The sequence below is a fragment of the Macrobrachium nipponense genome, chromosome 36, assembly GCF_015104395.2.
Source record: "Macrobrachium nipponense isolate FS-2020 chromosome 36, ASM1510439v2, whole genome shotgun sequence".
Classification (NCBI taxonomy): domain Eukaryota; kingdom Metazoa; phylum Arthropoda; class Malacostraca; order Decapoda; family Palaemonidae; genus Macrobrachium; species Macrobrachium nipponense.
Genome location: NC_087220.1, coordinates 59561557 through 59579971, shown reverse-complemented (window position 1 = coordinate 59579971; position 18415 = coordinate 59561557). Strand labels below are relative to the sequence as shown.

The 18415-nt window shown below is 35.4% G+C and overlaps 1 protein-coding gene and 1 long non-coding RNA gene across 2 annotated transcripts in view; one reads left to right on the top strand and one right to left on the bottom strand.

Moving 5' to 3' along the window:
- The window catches only part of LOC135203737 (uncharacterized), a 47060-nt gene extending 42899 nt beyond the window's left edge, over window positions 1-4161 (bottom strand). The window contains exon 1 of the long non-coding RNA XR_010312007.1: window positions 3399-4161. This is a non-coding gene — a long non-coding RNA (uncharacterized LOC135203737). The remainder of the gene's footprint in view (window positions 1-3398) is intronic.
- Window positions 1-18415, top strand: part of LOC135203464 (multiple PDZ domain protein-like) — a 658890-nt gene that overhangs the window by 359544 nt on the left and 280931 nt on the right.

The window sequence follows — 18415 nt, the reverse complement described above, 5'->3', positions numbered from 1 at the left end:
TCCTTCGATATGTTTTTGTTAAAACTTCTGTGTTCTTGTGAGAGAGACAGAGACAGAGACGCCTTCACTTGAGCTATATATCGCTGTGTATAACTCGTATTAACAATTTATGACGCGTGGTTCTCTGGTCGTCATATTTTGCCAGAATTCCTACTATTGGGGAGATGATAAATGATGGAATTTGTTGGAGAGAGAGAGAGAGAGAGAGAGAGGATAGAGAGTAAGAGAGAGAGAGAGAGGGGGGGGGGGGGGGGGTGGGGGGGCTAATCGGCCCTAAATGCGAAAGAGAGAGTGTTTGAAGACGCAGCAAGATGCTTACCTTGGAGTATGCGTTGAGTCATAGCTTGCTTCCATCCCTCCCCTCCCCCTCCCATTCTCCTCCCCCCCTCGCTCTCCGGCAGGATTGAGATGCCAGTTATGGTGTTGTCTCGGTATGGTTGGTGCGCAGATGGTTAAAAATCTGCGTGTAAAAGTGATTCAATCTCTCTGTTTGTCTTCTCAGTAATCTCTTGTTTTTCTGTGTTTCCGAAATATTAACTTTTTGTTTGCTGCCTTTTTATATTCATTCGAGATTTTTATTATAATCGTTTGGTGTCTTTGTATCATGGTAATGGGGAGAGAGAGAGAGAGAGAGAGAGAGAAACGTGGAATTTACAATACACTTCAATATGAGTGGTTGTACATTTTCGTATTATACCAAACATTCTAAGAGAGAGAGAGAGAGAGAGAGAGAGAGACTGTAGTTTCTCCATCCAGTGACCTTGGACTTTATTTGCTTAAAAAAAAAAAGGCACTCCTAATTTCTTGTCTTTGAGACGTCAAGCAGTGACGTCAGCTTTGCCGTTGAAAGCAAACTTGAGGAGACTAGTTTTTGTGTGTCTGTGTGTTTGTGTGTTTGCACGTGCTTGTGGAAGCGTGTGATATATTGTTTTGGGAAGCGAAATTCAATCCAGAATTCGCCATTTTTCAAAATACTTTTTTTTCTCACTCTCTCGGAAGTCAAGATTAATATTTCGGTCTCTCGGCCAAAATGATTCTGACAGATACGGATGTTAATGTTTACTTGGGGGGGGAGGGGAGTTGGATAATGTTTGTGTTTGAATGTTATATATTTATACTCTATTTATATTTGAATATGCAGTATATACATATTATATATATATATATATATATATATGTACTGTGGTGTGTACATATATATATATTATATATATATATATATATATATATATATATATATATATTATATAATATGTATGTATATATTGGTATATATGTATATATATATTATATGTGTATGATATATTTACATGTATATATATGCATATATATTGACATTTATGTGTATATGTACTTATATATACATACATACCTATACGCATACACAAACACATACAAACGTACGTATGGGTATGTACGTACACCCAGCCATCATTAACCACACCAACCCATACAGTAGTACACCAACGATTAAACCCATTAACTGATAAAATATGTATACACGCTGGAAGCCAGACAAAAGTTGCCCGTCCAAATTGGTACATTTTAATTTCCAAAAAATATTACTGAAGCTTCTCTCTCGCTGGTTTGGGTGATTTCATTTGATAGATAGGTAGATGGATAGCTGGATATATAAGGAAATCGAAAATAAATAAGTAAATAGATAAGTAAAGTGAATACCTGTACTTATAAATACAAATTAGACAAGTGAATCAGTAAAGACATAAGATAGATAGATAGCTAGATTGATAAGGAGATACAAAATAAATAATAAGTAGATAGATAAATAGAGTGAATACATGCACTGGTAAGTAAAAAAATATGTAAGTGAATGAATAAATAAATGGAAAAATAAGTAAATAAATGATAGATATTATATAAGTAAAATACATGACTGCAATTATGAATAAAAAATAATATAAAATATAAGTAAATATGTAAATAAAGTAGAGACCTGTACTTATAATTGAAAAATAAAAACTTGATTAAATTAAAAAAAATAAGTAGATAAATGAAGTAAAATATATAAATAAGTATATATCTGCACTTATATATAAAAAATTATATAAGTAAATAAATAAATGGATAAGTAGATAGTCATATAAATAAGAAAATTAAATCAAGTAAGTACCTGCTCTTATAAATTTAAAAAATTAAATCCAAAATTAAATAATGGAATTTAATAAAGAATTAAATAAATAAAGGATTAAATACCTTCGCCCCATCTCTGTCACACTTGCACAAATAAGTGTGATTTCGCATGTGTCCGAAAACACCCTAGTTAATTCCACGGGTGTCGTGGAAGGTATGTTTTGATAGGGTCTAACGTACTGTATATATCACGGTTAAGACGTTCGCGTTACTGATTTTTTATATCATATCTTTTGTGTAACATCTCTCTGGTATATTGCTGATAAATCGGTATTATTGGGTCTGAGTTACGGAGCGGTACGTGGCGTCTCAGTAGGCGGGCCTTTCTGTCTTCTGTTTTGACAGTATGATTCAACTAGTACTACTCCTACCTCTAATAATAATAATGATTATAAGTTGCCTTATTTTTCATGGAATGGTATATATAGGCCTATAGCCTCTTCCTCAGTGGTGACGCCTAAGCCTACATTCTTAATTTTTTCCCCGTCTTAATCTGGCTTGGGCTAGTGACTGGTACTAAGGCTGCCCTATCTCATTGATGTTTGTCGTGCAAAAACTACAAATGTTTCCTTGTTTTTGTGTGTGTGTGTGTGTGTGTGTATACATGCACGCGCATGTGCGTATGTTGTCACCGTCACAAGGAGGAAGTCGTTATAGGAGCGCGTACTTAGTTCCGCCAGGCATAACTGACCGCAAAGATGAGTGGTTTCATCCACTGTTAATATACAGGAAGTATATATATAAACGTCCGTCGAACCTCTCTTCTCTCTCTCTCTCTCTCTCTCTCTCTCTCTCTCTCTCTCTCTCTCTCTCAAAAGGTTTTATTTTGGTGTGGGATGCTTGTCTCCTCGCAGAGTTATCTTCTGTCAAACATTTCTCATTTAAAAAAAAATAATCTTTCGCCTTATCACTAAACTGCCTGTTTATATCCGGTGATATTTTATTCTGCCTTTATTCGTCAAAATTTGCTGTTTTAGAATTATGGTTCCTTGTCGTGGTTTGTTATATATTTTTTACTCTTTTCTTGGCACATTGTTCATTCCTCAGCCTGTAGACCTACCTTTCATTCTTAGAATCAGTTCATCAGTTAGATTCTAACTGTCTTAATTTATTATTCATTTTTCATGATCGTCTTAGGGACATTCAACCACATAGCCGTTATAGATCACCTTTATTTATCTAATGTTTCGTGAACTGAGTTTTTTTTGTCTTTGGAGGGTACATTGAAACGCATATTCTATACTTACCATATTCAATCGGATTCTTATTCTGTTTCCAGTTTTTCTTCAAAGGTCTCGGCTTCTTTCCAGATTCCATTGAAGCTAGGCTGGAACCTCCTGTTTCCAGGAAGTTCTCGTTGTTGGAACAATGTTCGTCTTGAGGCTAGAGTGCCTGGAGATGTAGGAATTGGTGAGACAGTTTGCAATCTTGGTTGAAAAAATGGCTGAAACATTCAACGGAAGATGTATCATTTGTTCAAACCAAAAAGAAAAAAAGATTCCAGTTGGTTCTGTTGGTCTGCTGTTTTCCAGGAAAGAGTTCCAGTTCGTCAGATGTTTTCCAGAATAAAGTTTCTGTCGGTCAGATGTTTTCCAGAATAAAAGTTTCTGGTAGTCAGGTATTTTCCAGGAAAAAGTTCCAGTTGGTCAGATGTTTTCCAGAAAACAGATCCAGTTGGTCATATGTTTTCCAAAAATTTTCCGGCGGGCCAGGTGTTTTCCAGAAAAAAGATCCTGTTGGTCAGACGTTTTCCAGAAAAAATTCCAGCTGGCCAGGTGTTTTCCAGAAAAAAGTTCCAGTCGCTCAGACGTTTTCCAGAAAAGAGTTCCAGTCAGTCAGATGTTTTCCAGCATCGTCCACAAAGGTAACCTCAATCACCAGGGAGGGTGAGGGTGGCCGGGGGTAATCCGTGAGTCACTTTCCAGGATTCCAGAGCCCTTGCTTGGCGTTAGCCTTGAAGGGTCTTGGTACCAAATACGGCATTCCAGAGGTGTCCATCGTTTCCAGCGGGCTCCTGGAAGAGAGAAAGAGAGAGAGAGAGAGATTGAGAATTAGTGGTGATTATTTTATCATTTGAATTAATTTTAACTGTAATGAAAAGTTATGTCAGGCTGAATTATATTTGAACGTCATTGAAGAAAAAACAACTAAATTAATAATTATGTAATTGGCATAATTCGTAATCTAATTATATAATTTGCATAATTGGTAATAATTATATTATATATAGTGCTGGAGTAAAAAAATACTTACTTTTATGGTTTTATAAACAATATTTTTTTGTTTTTATGGAATACTCTCTTCAACATATTAATATTGTCATTTTTAAATATTTATGAAGAATTATTGATTTCAAAAATGACTTAATATAAGATAGGCCATGTGTTATTGATATTATTAAACATTATGGCAAGAATTAATGACATTGACATGATATAATTCACTGTTTGACAACACTTTACATATAACTTACTCGGGTGAATATATGACAAATAGCACCATTGAAATTATAATAATATGTAAAACTAATTATTGATAATTTAGCAATGATTGCTTACTTTAGATTTAACATGGAAAGGCACAGAATAAGCATGTGGGAGATTTTATACAAACACACACACACACACATACATATATATATATATATATATATATTATATATATATATATAAATTCGTAAAACAAAATTCTTTACTCCAACATAAAAATAATGTTGCATATCTCTCTCTCTCTCTCTCTCTCTCTCTCTCTCTCTCTCTCTCTCTCTCTCTCTCTCTCTCTCTCTCTCAGAGGAAGGAATTTGTAGGAATTGTCGTCTTTCTAAGCACCACCGTATGTTCTATTTTTTTTCACAAAGAGCGATTCCAACATTTCATTCCAGTGGGAATGGGAATGCTTTAATCCGTGAAGAGGGAGTCCCGTTTTTTTTTTTTTTTTTTCGTAGGAATTTGTTTAAGCTGGTGGAGAGAGAGAGAGAGAGAGATGAGAGAGAGAGAGAGAGAGAGAGAGAGAGAGAGAGAGAGAGAGTCTTAAAGCAAATATTCCAACTATTTTGATCGCCGGCTAGTATATTTAGAGCAGAACAAATATACATAAATATACATAAAAAAATCCCACGAATACAGTGGAAAAAAACATAAATAAACAAATATAAAGAAAAAAAGTTAAACATTACATGGGAAAATAAAGAAGTATAACATTTTGAAAATAAAATAAACGCCCCATGGATATTTTTTAAAAATAAATGTTTTGGGAAGATCTTGAAATATTATAACGAATTTACGAGAACTGTGGAAAGGATATGTTTTGCCATGGTATCGTCCTTAGCAGGCAGGCCCTTTAGAGATTTCGGGGAGGCCCTTAAGAATACATACGCTGACCTGAAGGAGGAGGACTTCTGGGAACCAGACTTTGATGCGTAATTCGTACTGAAGTGCAGTATATATTTTGAATAGTGTTTCGTAAGGCGTCTCTAGGCGACCTTCATACTTACTCGTTTGTCCTTGAAGGAGTTATGGAAGTTTTCTTTTTTTCTTTTTTTTGAGAAGGATAAATTAGGAGAATGTTGTAATCTCTAGCGTTTTTTTAATGTTTTTTAAGAATGATAAATTAGGAGAATGTAATAAACTTTAGTGTTTCTTATGTTTTTTTTAATTTTTAATTTAATTTTTGTTTTTTGAGAATGATAAATTAGGACAATATTATCTTCTGTAGTGTTTTTTATGTTTTTTTATTACTTTGTATTTAATTTATTTACTTCTCTTGGGAAGGGTAAATTAGTAGAATGTTATAATCTGTAGTGTTTTTGTATGTTTTATTTTATTTTTTATTTTATTTAGTTATTTTTAGACGAATAAGTTAGGAGAATGTTTTAATATCTAGTGTTTTTTTTATGGAAATAGCTTTTTCGTATTGTTTAGTCGATGAGATAAATCAAGATAAGAAATTATATGATCCATATTTTGAAAATGATTAATAGAAATGCGAATTGATTTTTATTTTTCATTAATAATATACCTATGTATAAAATGAGATATTATAATTAATATTTTGAAACTAATTGACGGAAATGCGAAATGTTTTTGTTTTCAATCAATAATATTCACAGGCATACAATGAGAAATTATATGATTCGTAAATATTGAAAATAAACCTGCACATAAAAATTATAATAATAAAAAACTAATTTACAATTAATGATAGGAATTCGTACAAGGGGAAACATGAAAAAAGGGAAAAAAATTTTTTTCTATGTCCTTCGTGAAAATGTTAGAAAGATATCTCGTCTATCCTTGAGCAATAGGATTCCTTTGTCTTTTGTTATTTGTTTAACGGATCAATACTTTCTGTCAAAGAACAATTGTCCTGATATCCTGTGATCTCTCTCTCTCTCTCTCTCTCTCTCTCTCTCTCTCTGTCACACTCAGAAACACTTATTTTTCAATTTGTGTTTCATTGGACATATTTGAGAGGTCTCTCTCTCTCTCTCTCTCTCTCTCTCTCTCTCTCTCTCTCTCTCTCTCTCTCTCTCCTCTTTCTGTTTTTTCTTAGAAATGCAGAGATTTTGTTCAGCACTGAAAAAGCTTCACTGACGTTCCTGGATTTGAAAGGCTCCATGGGTTCGCGCCCGGGTCCAGGCAAGTCTATTATCGAGAAAAAAATTCCTCTTCGGTTAAGCATATATGAAAATATATAAATTCCGAGGTAGAGCGAATTAGATATTAAAGGACATTGTAGCTCGATATATATAATATATATATATATATATATATATATTATATTATATATATATATATATATTTGTGTGTATTTTTTTTTTTCTCTGTAAGAGGGACAATCTAATGTTGCAAAAAAATAATAAAATAAATAAATAAAGAAGTAAAAAAGTAGTTGAAATATTGCTATGTCATGTGTCACTGAAATGCCTTGAAATTGTATAATGTCTTGTCAGGCGCCCCCCCCCCCCCCCCCCCCGCCCCCCCCCCCCCCCCCTCCTCCACCCACGCGGGAACGTTTGGGGTCCAAAGTGGAGAAGTTCCTCGTCTCCCACTCGGGAACGTTGTGTGCGCTTTACATTTGGGGATGTTTTTCCGTCTTCCATAGGAAGGCGTTTCTGCGTTTCCCATTTAGGAGCGTTTTTGCGTTGTGCGCCATTGAAGATGTTTTTGTCTTGCACCAAAAAAAGATATATAGTATTTTACGTCTTGCAGTAAGGGGGGGGGGGGTTGGTTTGTCGGGATTTTGCATCTTTCACTTGAAAACGGTTTTGCGTCTCGCACACTTGAGAACGTTTTTGAGTTCCACTTACGACCGGTTTCGTCTTGCACTTGAGATAAGGTTTTTTCGCGTCTTATACTAGGATTCTCTCTCTCTCTCTCTCGGTCTTGCTCGTCTTGCACTTAGGAAAAGGTTTTTTCGCGTCTTACTTTTTTTTTTTATCCGTCCTGCACTTAAGGATTATTTATTTCTGGCACTTGAGAGGAAAAATATATTTTGGGCGTCTTACACTTGAGAATTTTTGTTTTCTTTTTTTTTGTCATGCACTTGAGAAAAGTTTTTTTTTTCCACTTGAGAAAAGTTTTTTCTTTTTTTTTTCCTTGCACTTGGAAAAAAACATTTTTGAGTCTTGTAGCCGATGGCAAAAATCCAGGCATATTGATCAACAGAAACCATTTCATCAAAGAGAAAAGTTCCTCTGATATTGGCAGGCTTAAAGAGATATAATGTTTAGTAAAAGGATCTTTTATCAGCTCTCTCTCTCTCTCCTCCCTCTCCTCCCTCTTTTTCTCTCCCCTCTGCTCTCTCTCTCTCTCTCTCTCTCTCTCTCAGGTAGCAAATCCTTCTCTCTCTCTCTCTCCCTCTCTCAGTAAGCAAATTAAACCTAAACATATTTCTAATTGGAATTGCCTATTTTTTTTATATAATTTACAAACAAGGAAGTTGCCGAATCTTCGAAAACTTTTAACCTCTCCTCCTCAACCTCCTACCTCCACCACCTCCTCCTCCTCCTCCTCCTCCTCCTCCTCCGCCTCCTCCTCCTCCTCCTCCTCCCTCCTCCTCCTCCTCCCCCTCCTCGTAAAGCCTTTCAGATGAAACCGTAAAGTAATGCAGAAGTGGACGAGTTTTCGGTCACGGTAGGTCGAGCTGACTTGAGAAGAGTTCAAAAGTCGTCTTAGACTGGCTGGGAGAGAGAGAGAGAGAGAGAGTAGAGAGAGAGAGAGAGAGAGAGAGAGAGAGAGAGAGAGAGAGAGAAGGGTAATAGCTCTGCTTGTTTGCAAATATGTTTGTATTATAGAGATGCGGAGAGAAGGAAAACTGTATTATAAAGGCCTAGTTCTAAATAAATAGAAACGTGTATGTATAGTATATATATATATGTATATATATATGTATATATATATATATATATATAGTATATGTATATATATATATAAAATATATATAATATATATATATATATATATAATATATATATATATATATATATATATATATATAATACTATATATATATATAATATATATATATATATATATATATATCTATATATATATATATATATATATAATATATATATATATATATATATATATAAGTTGACAGTTATATGTTAAAGAGATATCTATTTCCTTTGAGCAAAATTCCCGATAACAAAGAGAAAAAAAAAGAATTATATTTATATCTCGGACAAAACTATTTTAACCTGGAGGCCAAATAGCAGCAATGAATCGATAATTAAGAAGCAGGAGAAGGAGAAAAGTGAGGAGACAATATTTCTTAGAGAGAGAGAGAGAGAGAGAGAGAGAGAAGAGGAATGAATTTCCGCAAGGCCAGAGCTGGAAATGATATGAGTGACCTTTCGAAAACCTGGAATATATAAAAAAAGAGAAGAGTATAAACTTGGAATTCTGGAAGGAAAAGGGGATATTGGAACCTTTTAATGTTTTATGCAACAGATATTCCATAAAGGGACGAGACTAGCTGTCTTTTGAGGTCCATTTTGGAACGTGGGAGTTATTGCGTTGCTCCTGCAAGATTTATTTGGCATGTTTTTCGGACATGAATCAATTTCTTGTTGTTCTTTCTTTAATTTGTTGTGCGAGAATATTTATATATTACACACACACACACACACACACACACACACACATATATATATATATATATATATATTATATATATATATATATAAATCTTTTATATATTTGATATAACTATTTTTGATATAAAACAAAGCTATACATTTGAAATATCAACTATTTTTGTATCTATCTAAATACAAGGTTTGTTCATAATATTCCAGTTTTTTCAATATTCATGGCATAATTCCTAGTTTCTGAGTATATATATCCTATATATCTATATATATATATATATAAGATATATATATATATATATATAATATATATTAACCATCTTTTTCATTCATTTACATTGCCGGAAATAATACAAAGTTCGTAAACACTTCAATTGTTAATATATTGTTGGAACAGCTTAAAATTGTGGAATTAAGATATTGTTAATAAAGTGAAGTTAAATTAAGGTAGGATTATGTTAATTCAAAAGGATTGTATATATTTATATATACTTGAGATATACGATTGGTTCGATGACCAGTAAGAACTAACGACATTCAGTATCAATTCAGCTCTCAGATGTGATCGCCTTATGTCGAATAAGTGTTTCCTTCGTTCCTCCCTTCACGTGTTATCTTGCTTTTTTTTTTTTTTGTACTCGTCTCTATTTCGTCTTCCTTTTATCTTTCTCCACTTGTCCCTACTTCTCCCTCTCCCCTCTCTCCCTTTTAAATAATGGGGACAGTGACCGTGACTTTAATTCGGCAAGTCAGCGATTCTCTTTTATATTGTCTGTCTCTGGTCTTCGGATGGCCACAGAGACAACCTCCCCCCCTTACACCCCCCTCCCCCTCTCTCTCTCTCTCAGTTGTAAGCCTGGAGGCGTCTCCTGTTTCTCCCTGTCGCCCTACGAATCGGGAATTTTGACGTCAGCTGATTTTGACACGTAGCTGTCATCCCGTTTTCTTCTTTCTTTACGTTGTTGAACAGAAGAGATGTGGATTCCCACATGATATTGGCGTTTATATTCTCTCTCTCTCTCTCTCTCTCTCTCTCTCTCTTCTCTCTTCTTCTCTGATGCCTGCGTAATAGAGAGATTGTGCCGTGTCATGCCTTGCTGTTGCAACACTCGTTGCTAACACATTGGAAAGTCGTCGATTTTTTGGGTGTATATAGTATCATGTTATTCTAGATTATAACTTCTTCATATTATTATTATTACAGTTGCTGCTGTTTGTTGTTGTATATTTGGTGTTATTTAATAGGTTGGGGTATTTGTTCATGATTTTTTTAATACTTGTAATTGCTTTTGTCATATTATCTCTCTCTCTCTCTCTCTCTCTCTCTCTCTCTCTCTCTCTCTCTCTCTCTCTCTGCCCGTTAGGGATTTACAGGTTGACGGAAAAGACAGGTGATAGACCCCTCACCTTCCTCCTTCCCCCACGCTTACCCTCCGACCCATCCACTCCCCTCCCCCGAGTGATTACCGTGTACAAAAAAAATCGACTTCCGTTAAAACACGGCAATCATACGTTGTATCCGATTCGTATTATATCGATGCGTTGATGTAATGTATCCGGTTATACGGAAAGTATTTTTGTTCTTTAGTATTTAGGAATTCGTTATAGCAACTACTCGGTCGTTTTCCGTTTCCTCATTCGAGCAATTGAACGGGGCCGTTCCTCTGCTCTCCAGACTGGCTGAGGTTCGTTGTACAATGTGGAACAATTTCCTATTATTTCTCTTGGGAGGATCTCCGCGTATCCTGTGAAGGATTCCTGAGATGTGGGAGGAAGTATATATATATATATATATATAATATATATATATATATATATATATATATATGCAACTGACTAATTACGTAACCATGATGGCTAATGTGACATTGCCAGAACCCTGGGTCCCCATAGACCTTGAGGCTATTTTTAAACTCATCCTGTTGCACCCCTTACCATGTCATTGTTTTATTAGTATGGGAAGCAGTTACATAGGTAATGGTTTGGTTTTGTTATTTTTTTTTTTTCTCTCGTCTGGCGGGACGTGTGTGTTTTTGTTGTGATAGGGGTTTTTGGGGGGTAAATATATTTATTTATTTGTTTATTTTTACTTAATGTTTATTATTTTTGTGCTTTTATGTTCATAAGTTATTATATTCGGCAGTAGATAATGTAAATTCTATTTTAACTATTTGTTAGTGTGTTTATGTAGGTATATATATATATATATATATATATATATATATATATATTATATATATATATATATATACAAACTATTTAATATAATTTAACATTATCCACCGCCAAATATAAATAATTATGAACATAAAAAGCACAAAATAATATTCACCACCCCACAATGTACATGTAAATATATATCATTATATACATAAATATATTCATATTTGTACTTTTTATATTCATTTATTTGCACACAATTGACAATCACGTGATGTAAAACTTTCAAATAATCATGCATTGTGGTATATATTTAACAATTCTGTAGAGAGAGAGAGAGAGAGAGAGAGAGAGAGAGAGAGAGAGAGAGAGAGAGAGAGAGAGAGAGAGAGAGAGAGAATAATTACCTCCAGGGTCCTCTAGCAAATGCAGTCAACATTTATTTGAAAAAAAATCGTTTATTCCCAATTGTTGCAAATATCATGCGGGCTCTCGAGGTCAGTCAATGCATACAAACAGCTCTCAGTTTATAAAAGAGTGACCTCATCGCATATACATAATACATATACACGTATGTATATGTATAAACGTAGCGACTTCTCTCACTGACCTCTGCTGGAGACCCTCTCATATTTTAGGGTTGAATTTGGCGCACGTCGGTCGAAAGGTAACTTATCTTTCGTTACTTATGTACGACTTGGAAACTGTTTTTATTCTTTGGTGAAGTCCGTTAAGTTATAGTCTTGCGAGCCATTGTTGCATGCGGTTATGCGGGCTTGTGGTTGACGCAGTTCTGCGCATGCGTCTGCGATGGATTGTATGGTACGAACAAAACAAAACGTATTTTATATGTCTATATATGATAATAATGTAATAATATTAATTAATTATTTTATTATTATTATTATTTTATTGTTATTATTGTTATTATTATTAATATTAATTATTACGCATTTATTGAATTGTTAACAGCACTCAGGAAGCCGTCCACGAATATATTATTGAGGGAGAGAGAGAGAGAGAGGAAGCAATGAATGAGGAATGCAGCAGTCAGTCTATATATTATTATTATTATTATATTATTATTATTATTATTATTATTATTCGCATTTATTGAATTGCTAACAGCGCTGTCCACGAATATACTATTCATTGAGAGAGAGAGAGAGAGGCGTACTAGAGGAATGCAGCAATCATATTGAAAGAAATAGGACAAGATTGGTTTCACAAAAAAGAAAAAAATGTTGAATTGGTGAGAGAGAGAGAGAGAGAGAGAGAGAGCGACTGTTCCGGTGCCAGTTTTGGAACCAGTAATTTACATTCCTCAGTAAAGTGAGTGAGTGCGGGAGAGTAGGATTCTGTCTCACTCTCGCTCACAAGCTCCCCCTGCCCCCCTCCCCCATCTCTCTCTCTCATATTGAGCAGTTTTTACACTGATATATGCTTGGCTGCTACACACCCTTCCTGTCGTATGTCAGACCAGTATTTCGCTCAAAATGTTTTTTTTTTTTTATCATCTAGTGATTTATAAGAGGCTATTTGCACCATTTGTTGGTTTTTTTTACTACTACCATATATCCATATATATATATATATATATATATATATATATATATATATATATATATATATATATAGATATGCCACGAAGGAAAATAAACGAAGGAGACCTGCGAGACCTTTCGACGTTAAACGTCCTTTAACTAAGCAGAAACTTTACTGCTTAGTAAAGGACGTTTATTTTTCCTTCCTGGCATATATCTTTATTTATGGATTTATCACGTTCCTAACTTTCGTGATTCAGTTATACATTATATATATATATATATATATATATATATATATATATATATATATATATATGAATAATTTGAATCCCTTTGTTCCTGTCATATTTCTCTCTCTCTCTCTCTCTCTCTCTCTCTCTCTCTCTCTCTCTCTCTCTCTCTCTCTCTCTCGGCATTTAAAGATTACAGAATTGTCATGGCTCTCTCTCTCTCTCTCTCTCTCTCTCTCTCTCTCTCTCGGTACTAATTTATGTTATTTTGAGCCTTGGCAGTTTATCCTGACCCCATTTCGACGAGAAAGAGAGAAAGAGAGAGAGAGGTTGATTCTCAATTGATAAGTCAGGGCGCTTCTAACTGATATAGTTCAGTCTCGAAGGGAGTTAGAAATTTATTGTCGATTATATATTCTCACCTCACCAGACGCCAGGTAGGCCTCCAGGCCGGTCAGTCGTCCTGCTTCAGGAACTGTCTCCATTCTTGGCGATCATCATAGAGCCTCATCTTATCAACTTCCCGCAAACTGGAGCCTCTCCTTTCTACTCCTCTCTCTATGTTTTGTAGCCATCTCATTTTTGGTCTTCCTACCGGTCTCCTTCCTTCCGGTGTCCATTCAAAAACCTTACAGGATATCGCTCCTCCTCCATTCTTTTGGTGTGTCCAAACCATCTAAGCTGTCCTCTCTCCACAAAATCTAGTAATCCCTCCACTCCCAGTTCTCTTCTAATGTCTTCATTTCGTAGCCTATCCAGTCTTGTTACACCTTTTATGAGTCTTGGGGCTTTCATTTCAGCTGCTTGAAGTTGGCTTCTAGTTCTTGATGTTAATGTCCATGATTCATGGCCATAAGTCAATATTGGTCTTAAAATAGAGAGGTATATTATGGTTTTCACTTTGCGAGGTATATTTCTGTCTTTCATTAGTGGGTAGAGCAGATACAGATTGTTACTGAATTTCTGTATACGGGTAGTTATTTCCAGTTTTGAATCGTTTTGGTCACTAAACTCTACTCCTAAGTATTTGAAATTTCTACACTGTTTCAATGTCTGACCTTCTAATTCTACATCTATTTTACTTGGTGTTCGTGATAGGTGCATGATCTCTGTCTTATTCTTGTTGATCCGCATTCCATTAGCTGTTAAGATCGCGTTCCAGTTGTTTCGATTAAATGATATATATAATATCGATTATACATATATATATCTTATTAAATTGCTTTGACACAGTCATCTAGCGACACTTGGCACCATCGCCTGGGGTAACGTGGCAACACTGTAATGTTTGTAAACAATTCGACAGTGTTACCAAAGCTGCTATGGCAAAACTCCTTTTAAAATTAATGTTTACCACAACTGATTTGACTTCAGACTAATTTATATGAGGAAATTAAAAATATGTCTATTGTTTGTAATAGGATAAAGACACATTAACGTCCATCTAACTAAATAACCTCATTTTGTATAAGAAATCTACTCACTAAGTCGTGTGGCAACGCTGTGACTCCCATTAGGAGATAATTGGCAATACTGCCACAGGGGGAAGACTACTTAGATAGTGATTTATGGCTACTCATCAATTTCCCTTAAGATGAGCCCAGGTAAGAGGTAGGCTTAAGGTAGCCTGATCTGGCAGTTATTGTAGTCAGGAGGACCTGGGAACATACATATTCTCTCTCTCTCTCTCTCTCTCTCTCTCTCTCTCTCTCTCTCTCTCTCTCTCTCTCTCTCTCTCAGATTAAATAGTTAATTATTCTTGTTTCCTCAGATTATATTGTCAAGTGCTCTCTCTCTCTCTTTTAAGAAATAACTTATTTAATGAAAGAAGTAGTGATGATAATAAATGGAATAGACTAAGCAAAAAAATAAAGATAATAGCGAAAAGAAACGGCAGAGATACAACAGTAAAGACGATGATGAAGATGATGATGATGACGATGATAATGATGATGATGATGATTATTATTATTATTGTAAAAAACAACAGACTTATTCCAAGTCCCGATAACTACTTTACCTAAAAACTAAGGTATCTCGACTTAAGCCAATTTTTTTCAAGTCGGGACTTTTTTCTATCGTGTCAACATCAGAGACGACATTTAAAAAATTTAAAAAAGAATTCTTCATTAGACGTTTATATTATGTAAAAGAAAGCTTACACGTATAAAAAAACTTACACACAAAACTTATTTGGATAAAAAATATTAAATATGCAAAAAAAAAAAAAAAAAAAAAAAAAACACACAAAAGTAAACTAACAAAAAGCGTCTTATAACGAATATTCATATGAAAACAGGACTGGTATTTAAAAAGAACTAATTGGATTATGGTATGTAAAAAAAAAAAAAAAAAAAAAAAAAAAAAAAAAAAAAAAAAAAAAAAACATATACACACGAAAAACAAAATTGATCTTTGGACCAAACGAATTCAAATCCTCCTCAGGCTGACAAAACACTGATTGGAAGGTTTTGTCAACAGTTTTGTGAATATAGTTTTTTTTTTTCTTAATATTTTTCAGAGTTTTATATGGAAGATTTTTTTAGTTTTTTTATGAGGTTTAATTTTTGTGTGTTGTAGGTTATGGTAATTTTGGTTGTATGGGGTTTTATGTTGTGGAAGATGATTGGTCAAGATTATTTATACGTTTTAGTTATACTATTGATTATAATATTATTATTATTATTATTATCCAAAATATACTTGATAAAATGAGAGCCACTTACATCAGTTTTGATAAGTATTTTGACATGATGTAATCTTAAAATGCTTCTCTCTCTCTCTCTCTCTCTCTCTCTCTCTCTCTCTCTCTCTCTCTCTCTCTCTCTCTCTCTCTCTCTCTCTCATGTCTTTTCAGTCTTAATTATCTCTTTGCAGAATCCTCTTTAATCTTTCGCTCACATCGACTTTCATTTAATCCTTTTTTAATCTCTCTGACCAATCCACGGCCTCTCTCTCTCTCTCTCTCTCTCTCTCTCTCTCTCTCTCTCTCTCTCATACACACACAAACATATCCTTTTCTTTAATTTCAAATTTATCTTTTTGCCAGTCCACGCCAGCCACTGCAGTCTCTGTCTCTCTCTCTCTCTCTCTCTCTCTCTCAATAGTAAGAAAAAGATTTTAATTTCCTGCTCAGGTTAAGCCACTCCGGGATGATGTCCCATATTTGCGGGGTATCAGATCTCCCCCTCCTCACAAGTGAGCTCCTCCTCTTCCCCCCCCCCCCCCCCCCTCCCCCCCCCCCCCCCTCCTCCTTTCATTCTTGTCCTCTCGAGTTACCCTTCCTTCCTCCTTCCCTCTTGATGCCCTACTTGTCATTTTTATTTTGCCTCTCCGTTATTCCTCCTTCTTTCCTCTTTATTTTTTATTTTCCTTTTATGGCATCGTCTTTATTTTTAATTTCCTTTCTCTTGCGTGTTCTATCTTATCGTCTTCTGGTCCTTCCTCCCTTTTATCTCTTTCCATTCCTTTCCTTTGTACATCTTACGCCAACAACTACCCACCGCGTGGTCTCTTTCCAGCATCAACCCTTCCTTTTCCATGCTTTTTGTTTTTGTTTTCCAGCGTCTTTCCAGTAGCATTTGCCAATGTCGTTGGCTCCTTGCAGCATTATTTGCCAATCTCAATTGGCCTTTCCTGTACCATTTTCCATTCTCAATTGGCCTTTCCAGTACCATTTGCCAATCTCTTAGGCTCTTTCCAACACCATTTGCCAATCTCTTTGGCTCTTTCCAGCATTATTTTGCAATCTCAATTGGCCTGTCCAGTACTATTTGCCAATCTCAATTGGCTCCTTCCAGTACCATTTGCTAAACTCAGTTGGCTCGTTCCAGCACCATTTGCCAACGTAATTGGCTCTTTCCAGCTCCATTTGCCAACCGAATCGACTTTTTCCAGAACCATTTCCTGAATCATTTGCCAATCTCGTAGGCTTTTCCAGCACCCACTCCCAATCTCGTTGACCCTTTCCAGCACTATTTGTTGAACCCATTGATCCCTTTCCAGCACCCTTTCCAATTTCCGAGCCTACTTGTCCTATTCCAGGACCATTTCCCAAGCTCGTTGTCCTTTTCCAGAACCATTTCCCAGCCTCGTTGTCCTTTTCTAGCACCATTTCACAGCCTCTTTGTCCTTTTCCAGGACCATTCTCAGCCTAGTTGCCTTATTCCAGGACCACTTCTCAGGCTCGTTGTCCTTTTCCAGCACCATTCCCGACTTCAATGTCCCTTACCGGGAGAATTCCATCCCTGGTAGTCTTTCCAGCACCATCCCCAACCTCGTGTTCTCTTTTCCAGCATCATAGCCCTCCCCCCTCACTTCCCCATTCCAAAACAAAAGCAGCCAGCCAGCCCCCCCCCCCCCCCCCCCCCCCCCCCCCCCCCCCCCCCCCACCCCCCCCCCCCCCCCCCCCCCCCCTCCCTTCATCTCACTGCTTCCCCATGGCGTGATCTGTAAGGATGGGTTGGATGGCGTTTTTTTATTTTTATTTTTATTCTTTGTTTTTATTTGTTGTTTTCTATTTTTAGGTGTATTTTGGATAATGATTTTTATTCTTTTTTTTATTTTTATATATTTATTTATTTTTTTATGTGTATTTTGATGATTTGGTCCTTTAATACACTTTTGTATTTTTTTGAGAAGAATTTTTTGTTAATAAAAAGGATTTATGAATATTCTAAGCAAGACTCAACCCAGACTTTAGGAGAGGCGTTCTCTTTGAAGATCAGTGTATCTGGATGCGTTCTTTACCATTATATTGTTTGTCTTTTTATAATTATATTGCCTCTTTGTAGGTTATGGTGAATGATGAGGTAATAGTTCCATTATTATATTTTTATTATTATGACGAGGTGAAATAATAATATTACAACAATGAATTTACGAAGTCCTCATTATCATGTACGGTAGACATGGTCATTATAATGAATGGGGTTTTTAAAATTTTTTACAATGACTGGTGGACCATTAACACGCCGTCTCCGTTGGCTCAACAGAGTCCAGAGGTAGTCCACAACTGCCCTTTGGCTAAGGTTCCGTGCTGGCATAAGTCCCTCTTAATTCTACAAAGAACATTGATTGTTATCTGAATGAAAGCCTGAGATTATCCTCTATCTAATGAGAGGAATGGACTACTGTTGTGCTGGTGAGTCGAAGACATTCTCTCTCTCTCTCTCTCTCTCTCTCTCTCTCTCTTCTTCCTCTCCTAAGTGTGGTCCATTTAGTATATATCA